The 7,260-nt window shown below is 39.1% G+C and overlaps 2 long non-coding RNA genes across 4 annotated transcripts in view; one reads left to right on the plus strand and one right to left on the minus strand.

The window, feature by feature from the left end:
* The window catches only part of LOC106936952 (uncharacterized), a 44,750-nt gene that overhangs the window by 16,677 nt on the left and 20,813 nt on the right, over positions 1-7,260 (plus strand). The window lies entirely within an intron of this gene.
* LOC106936951 (uncharacterized) overlaps positions 1-7,260 on the minus strand; it is a 56,470-nt gene that overhangs the window by 7,154 nt on the left and 42,056 nt on the right. The window contains exon 4 of one of the 3 annotated variants that reach the window (XR_001422270.1): positions 4,174-4,701. The exons of 1 other annotated variant lie outside the window; for it this stretch is intronic. This is a non-coding gene — a long non-coding RNA (uncharacterized LOC106936951). Of the gene's footprint in view, positions 1-4,173; positions 4,702-5,232; positions 5,347-7,260 lie in introns of those variants that run through there. One more of the 3 variants, XR_001422269.1, reaches the window with a different exon arrangement.

Here is a 7,260-nt window from a genome sequence, read left to right on the forward strand (position 1 = left end):
CATTTGAATCAAGACATGTTAAGTTTTAAAACTAGCTTATTTTAAATTTATTTTCTCAACAAATGTTAAAATTAGCACAAAATATGTGATTGGCTAGCTTGATCTTTTACCACTATTTAATTTCCAATCATTTCATTTTCGCATGATATGTTCAAGTGCAAAACAAGCAAACAAAAAACCAAATAACTATTTTAGATCACTGGTTTTCAAAACAGTTTTAATTAATGCACTTAATTAAATGCAACAGCTTCAGTCCTAATATGCTGCATGAATTGTGGAGGATTCTATTCAACTGTTCCTTTTTTTATGTAGTTTATAAATATGAAATGTTGCAGGTTTCTAAATGAACTCTAGGATTGAAACCTAAGACAAACATATAAAGTTAAACTAAAACCTTATAAATAATTAAAGGAATTTTTTTTTAAAAAAGTGTTCGTTTTTGCAGGATCTTAGGGGAAGTCGGTAGGTTGGATTCATGGGAAAAAAACAAAAACAAAACAAGGATTGACAGAAGAAACTTGAGTTAGTAGATCGATACGTATTTAGTGTTTTTAGCTCACTGTTGTATCTCTTACAGCTTCCATTACAATTACATGCAGCAAATTCTAGAAACTTTTAGGACTGGCTGTAACTGCTTTACTCACAGAAGAGTTGACATCACCGCAGAGCAGACAGGCTGTCACTCGTACAACGGCAATCGAAGTCAGTGACTCGATGCAATTTGCTCGGTTTCCTTAGATTGGAAACATTTTTTTTTTTTTTTTTTTTTTACCAATTTAAACTGAACTCGTCTACATTGTTTTGATAACTAGGATCAATGCGATACGTTTGTAATTGACTCGGAATTTGTGTGTACGATTGGACTAAATTGACATTTTTTGTTTGTAAAATACCTTTTAGATTGTGTTATGAATTTATCCTTAATTTAGCATTTTCTTCAAACTCACAGCAGTATGACATCTTCACACATCTTCACACCATCGATGACAGTAACATTAACTTCTCAGGATTTCATTTCTGAGACGTCCGGAGTATCCCTCTAATATTAATGACACTCTCCTACAGCCCCTGTTTGTCATTACTGCCGTAATTTTCAAGTCGAGGCGCTGAGGAATTCCCATAAACATGTTTATGTGTCTAAATCACTGACCTTTACTTGCACAGGAAATCCATCTCTGCTGATACGCAGTATCTCAGTGATAAATACTTCCCTTCAAATATTTATAATGGGATCTGGAAACCGCAAGAACATAATAGTTTAAATTAGGCCCATCAAAGCCAAGAGCCTTGCTATACAAGATCCAATTTTTGAAGTTTATGATACACGTTTCACACGCTGTGGTGGGTTAAGAAGACGGGGCTGTGGGGGCGCGAGGGGGAGAGAAAGAAAACCTCCGGAGTCAAAGGTTGTAATCATAATAATTTAATGATGGCTGTATCCTTTTTGCAGTAAATCCTCCCAGCCAGAGAATGTAGCTTTGCCTCAGTTAGGAGGTTTATCTTCCTGTTACTGAGTCACTATATCTACTAGTGACGGACAGTTATTTGACACTCGTCGGCAAATTAAAGCCCCTGCTGTAAAAAATAAAAAATAAAACGCAACGTGAAGCTGGGCAGTCTATGTTTATTTAAATTAATAAGTGTGGATATTCATGTTTCATGGAAAACATAAATACAATGAAGTGAACAGTTATTTTTTGTATATGTTTTAGGCTGGCAAAAGTCACAATTGAGCAAATTCCTACTTTTACATTTATTTTACAGTTTCTATAATCACTGAGGATTACATGCAGTTTTCTTGCTCGTCTCTTTCTAAGGTGGTTGAAATGCTAAAAACATAAATCATCCTCGCTTTTTATGTCTCAAACATTTTTTTCAAAGAATCTCGATTCTGAGTACAAATGACCATTTTAGGTATCCTAGATTTTAAGCCATCTTTTCTCTTTTAAAACAACACAGAGAAAGGGGGATATCTCTTTTATTTGAGCAGAAATAGGAGGCAATTAGGCATATGCCAAGTTTTGCACTCCCAGCAGTTAACGGTTAGCCATTTGTTGCATTCCTGATTATAAAATGCTTCAGTCTTCTCTGTCACTTTGTCACTGATTGGTTTTCTGCCGAGTACATAAAATCTGGGGTGTAATGGTAAACAAACAAACAAAAACTGCTACCTAAAATGCTTCCTTACACACAATTTAAAACGGTTGATGTGCCTTTAATTCTTTCATAACTCAGATGCTCAAGCACGGATACGAAAGTGTCAGGCTTAAAGCAAACACACCTTTCCAGCTCTGCCCATAAATTTGGAATGAGGCTGAGATGGGGGCTTTGTGCCGGCTTGTTGTCTTGAAGCCCTTTTGTGACTCACTTTACAGTATGATTAGGGTCATTAGCAAGTTTTATACTTTGACTCACAACCACTGTTCAGGGAAATATTAATCACTTTTCATCAGACAGGTTAAGATCAGGTTTGTTTTGTGGAGGTTGCATGTTCTCTGTGCACTTTCCAAAAAAGTAGATTTTAAATTGATCCTAAGTGTATCTGTACGCCTGTCCGTCTCGTGCTCCAGTTGTTTAGTGGGTCTCAAAGGTCTTCAAAGACCAGGCTCTGTCCACCCTGGACCCTGATCACAGAGATAGATGGTGTTCACTGCAGAAACACAAAGTGTTACCAAGCATTTTTGTCTAGTTTTGATCCAGTTTCTATTGCAAATACCTTAGCTAGCTTGAAATAAGCCAAAACTAACTTACAGGAAAGTTTTAACAAGATATAGAGGCTTGTTTAAAGTAAATAATTCTTTAATGTTGATGAAAAAGTACGAGTTCCATTGGCAGATTATTTAGCTTATGACAAGACATTTTTCTAATACTTTCTCATCATTATTAAAGAATTATTCACTTAAAGCAAGCCTTTATATCTTGACGAAAAGCTACTTTTAAGTTAGTTTATCTTATTTTAAGTGCAATAAGATATTTGCGCTAGAAACTAGACCAAAATTACTTGGTAAGATTTTGTGCTTTTACCGTATTTATAAAATTGTGGCAGCCACAGCTGCTAAAGGGCATTCTTTAGAAATGTCAATGTTTTGATCCATCTTCCATCCACTTTTTCTTTCTTCACTTTCTCATAACACCTCACATTTTCTATTGGGCTCCAAAGAGAAGCACATAGTAGCACAACATATTAGCGCGACACAATTAAACTTGAATTTCATCAAAGCTTTTTCATAACAATTGAATACCCCGGAGAAAAATGCTGCTGATTGGTGTCCCTAAACTGTCCCCAATGGTTTAGGGAGCAGTTGATAATTGTGAGCGGAATAGATGCGTATATCAAATAGTTTACAAAATGAAGCCAGCTGTGTTTCCCCTGCATACTGTGGCTTCCTGACACGCACCATTAAACCTTATTAGCCACTTCCTTAATCTGAGATCCTCCTCACCCCATCTTCCACCCCTCATATTAACATTTTCTGTTCCCCCAACTGGAAATTATTTGCTTTATTGTAGAGTGTCAACGTCCCGTTTTAGTTTTTTGACACGACATAATTGGCACTTTAGAATCTAATCATGGACGAGAGCTGCGTGATTGCAGTCTTTTATGCGGAGATCTCCGATCACTCCGTTGTGCGCGCATCCCTTTGGGCTCGACGTGTGCGCTTCTCTCATCTGTGACGCCTGCGATGGTCGGCGTACCTTCTCTCCCACAGGTCCCCTCCTCAGCGCGACGCTCACAAGCCATTAGATTTAAAATGACTCATAAAGAATCAATTACAAATGATAGAACAGAACCGAGGAATATCATAAAGGGGGTGTCGCGTGCTTCGCGAATGGCTCGTGAACAGATGTTGGCGAGCACATAACATGTCAGACGCATTATTGTTTTTACAGAGACATTGCCAAAAGAATGCAGGAGATAATTACTGCAGTGCTTTGATGGGACAATCATTTCTTAAAATGCAGGAGGAAGAGTAAACCGTGACTGGAATAAGTATGACGGCTCGGGAAGTTTACAGTTCATCGTTGGCGGTACACGAACAGTGAGGGCAAGCATGAAATAAGACATGAAAAAATATGGATGACACAATGCAGCTCCAGGCAAAACAGCATGAGATCACTAATAAGTTATTTACTTAAAAAAATAAAGTTTAAGAAACATCGTTGTCATTGATTGAACAAAGGTTTTACTTTTTCAGCTGTAGTAGAGAATAACGGTTCAATGCTTAAAAGAAGTTATGTAATCATCATGTTATCAGCATTTTCCTTATTCTGCACAACTATAATTATGCAACTGTGTCCGCAGTTAAAAGGAAGTGCTTACCAGAGAAGTTCACAAGTTTTTTTTTGGCTTTTTTGCCCCAAAGTTGACTGATCAGACGCTGGAACCACTTCAACTAACTCCTTCTGATTTAGAGGAGCAGTGGCCCCAATCCACACTCACCACCCTATTTCTCTTACTGCGCCCTGAAACTCTGCTCATCTCAGCAGCTTGTGTGAAGGATCTTGAGCCATATCTCATGACATAGAAAATGGGGTTGGAAAATTGGAAAATCAAGATCTTTGCTCTTTGGCTCAGTTCTTTCTTCACTATGACAGGCGGCAGCAGCACCCATATTGCTGCAGACAGATGCAGTGACTTGTGGGTTGTACACAAACTCCTACCTTCTGAGTCACTGTAGTGCATGCTTAACATCACATCATCTGCAAAAAGCAAAGTTGAGACCCTGAGATCTCAATACACCAGAGACCCTTATCTCAATGACTTTGTGCTAAGGTCCCCTGTATGAACATCACAATCAGGATTAGTGACAAGAGGCAGCTGTGATGGAGACCAACATGCACTGGAGCTCGAGCTCTGAGACAAAATAACTACTTTTGTTCAGAGCTAACCTGAGTTTAGCTTGAGAGACACAAGTCCTTATCGGTAACTAGGTCAAGTTAAAAACATCTGTCTGTGTAAATATCTCATGTTACAATATGGACATCTGCACCTTATGGACGAGTGCAGCCTATATACATGTACTTTTTCTTTAAAGTTGTTTTTTTTCCCTCAAAGTTAGAGGGTACTACTGATGTTCGATTGTGCCGGAACATCTTCACTTGATGCCTTCCACTCATTGCATGAGTGCTACCTTTTTATTTTAGATGAAAGAAAAGGTCTCTGAGGGTTGGGTTGATAAAAGGTCTTCATTTTGGTCTTTTATTGTCTAAATTTTAATGAAAAATAACTTGTTCCATTGGTAGATTTTCACTTATATCGAGACGTTTTTCCCCACAAGTGAAACAATCTGCCAATGGATCTAGTCCTTGTCATCACGATCCAGGAACCATAAGCCGTCTTCACATCTACAAAACACACATGGACAAACAAACTCCTGTTACTGACTCATATCATCTGTTACCTGGCCAAAAAACATAATTTATCGACAGACGTGACAAATTTGCAGTGTTATACAAAAACATCAAAGCAGAATACATTTTCTTCACAGCCTTGTTTCGGGGAATGTTTACTTCCTGAACTGGTGTAGTTCCACTCTGCTTCTCTGCTTTCTTGACAAGAACACTTTGCAGGATACACACGATGCCAGCCACTCTCTGTTATGGAGTACTGTATTAGCAGAAAGCCACTGTTTCATCTTCTAACATATTATTTTCCCTTGTGCTCCGTAGGGCCTCTGTGTCTTTGAAAAAGAACGGCCTGATTAATGTGTAACTTTACGATATCGAAACACATATCCCTTCTCTCTTTGTCTTAGAGGAGCCTCGCGTGTCCTTGAAGCTTTGCGAAGTGTGATTTGTAAATGAGATAGGTGAGTATTACGGACCCTTGGTATTTCTCTTGGCTCCCTACGATCAATTAAAGCGCGACAATAATAAATGTATACATTTAGAGGGATTTCGCCGTGGTGACAAATGATTTTACCCTTGAGCTATTGACATTGTCTGGGAATAAGCCGTCTCCACCCCTGTTGTGTATTCTGTTGGAGGGGCCCTTCCTCTGCTTGGGGAGTGTGTTTGGAAGGGGGGAGACACAGCAGACACATATTCATCATCAACATCTGCACCACAAGGCGACAACACACACACACACACACACACACAAACGCATCCACATTAAAATAGATTTTCAAGTGTTTGCCGGCACCACTTGAGTAAGAGTTCAGCCTTGTTGCATATTCATTTACAAATCAAAAAAAAAATTGAGATTCTTTGCTAAATATATTTGTGTTTTTTTACAGGAAATATTTGTCTGACTGTGTTGCTCACTGATCCCATCTTCAGACTGAGGTAATTGGATCCCCTGTAGTCAAGTGAATGATGATTGTGAGCACTCTTATTAAGTGGGATGAGAAAATTGAAGACTCGATGTCGTTGCATCTTATTTTGTTGTGTGGGTGACATTTTCTTTGCTCATTAACTCCACAACTCTCTTTTCAAATGTTTGCTCCATTCCTCCATCTCCATGGCCGACGGATTAACTCTTTGCAGCTAAGAAAGAAAGAAAGAAAAATAAAGGGAAACTATACCGTAATCCTCTTCGGGTTTTATTCATGGCTTTGGTGTGTTACTAAGTTCATTTGATTGATTTGGTAGAGGGTACAATGGGATTGTAGTAATAGAAGTCATTAAGTCGAAGGGGCTCTAATATTACCAATCTGCTATCCCCTGACTGATCTATCAATTGGTGAGATATTCTTCAAAAAGTGGGGGGAGGGGATGGTTTGTGAGCGGGTGACACATTTAACATATTTCAATAACGTCATTTTCATGTGAGGCAGGTCAGGCTGTGAGTACAAAGGGCAATAGTGTTGGAGTATGTGAGCGGAATCAGGGCATATGCTAAGCAAATCAATAAAACATTAAAGGTAGCATGCAGAGAGCAGCCCATTTGGTACCTGTCTGCCAAGGGCAATGGTCTAGCCACTCAGAAAAGAGAGAAGGATTGGAGTTGCTGGGCTTGAGGAATGCTCTGGCACTAACATAATTGGAAGGTAGTTGCCTTATGACTGCAAATTGGGTTTTGCGCTTCATCAATAGGCATTTTGACAAGTGGCGTCCATCACGGTGAATCTCACTCTTTGCCGGGCCGAGCAGAGACAGAAACGTCTCAATAATTACATTAAATCTCTCCGTCTCATCCACCCCCAGCAACCTCTTCCTTATTGTCGAACAAGAAAAGCAATATGGTATAATTAGGTTTGATTGGGATGGTAGCGGCAGTGGCGTTGGTAGCGGGTGGTGTGGGTGTTTGGGGGGGGG

Source organism: Poecilia latipinna, unplaced genomic scaffold (genome assembly GCF_001443285.1).
Source record: "Poecilia latipinna isolate Pla-1442-1.1 unplaced genomic scaffold, P_latipinna-1.0 Scaffold2248, whole genome shotgun sequence".
NCBI lineage: Eukaryota > Metazoa > Chordata > Actinopteri > Cyprinodontiformes > Poeciliidae > Poecilia > Poecilia latipinna.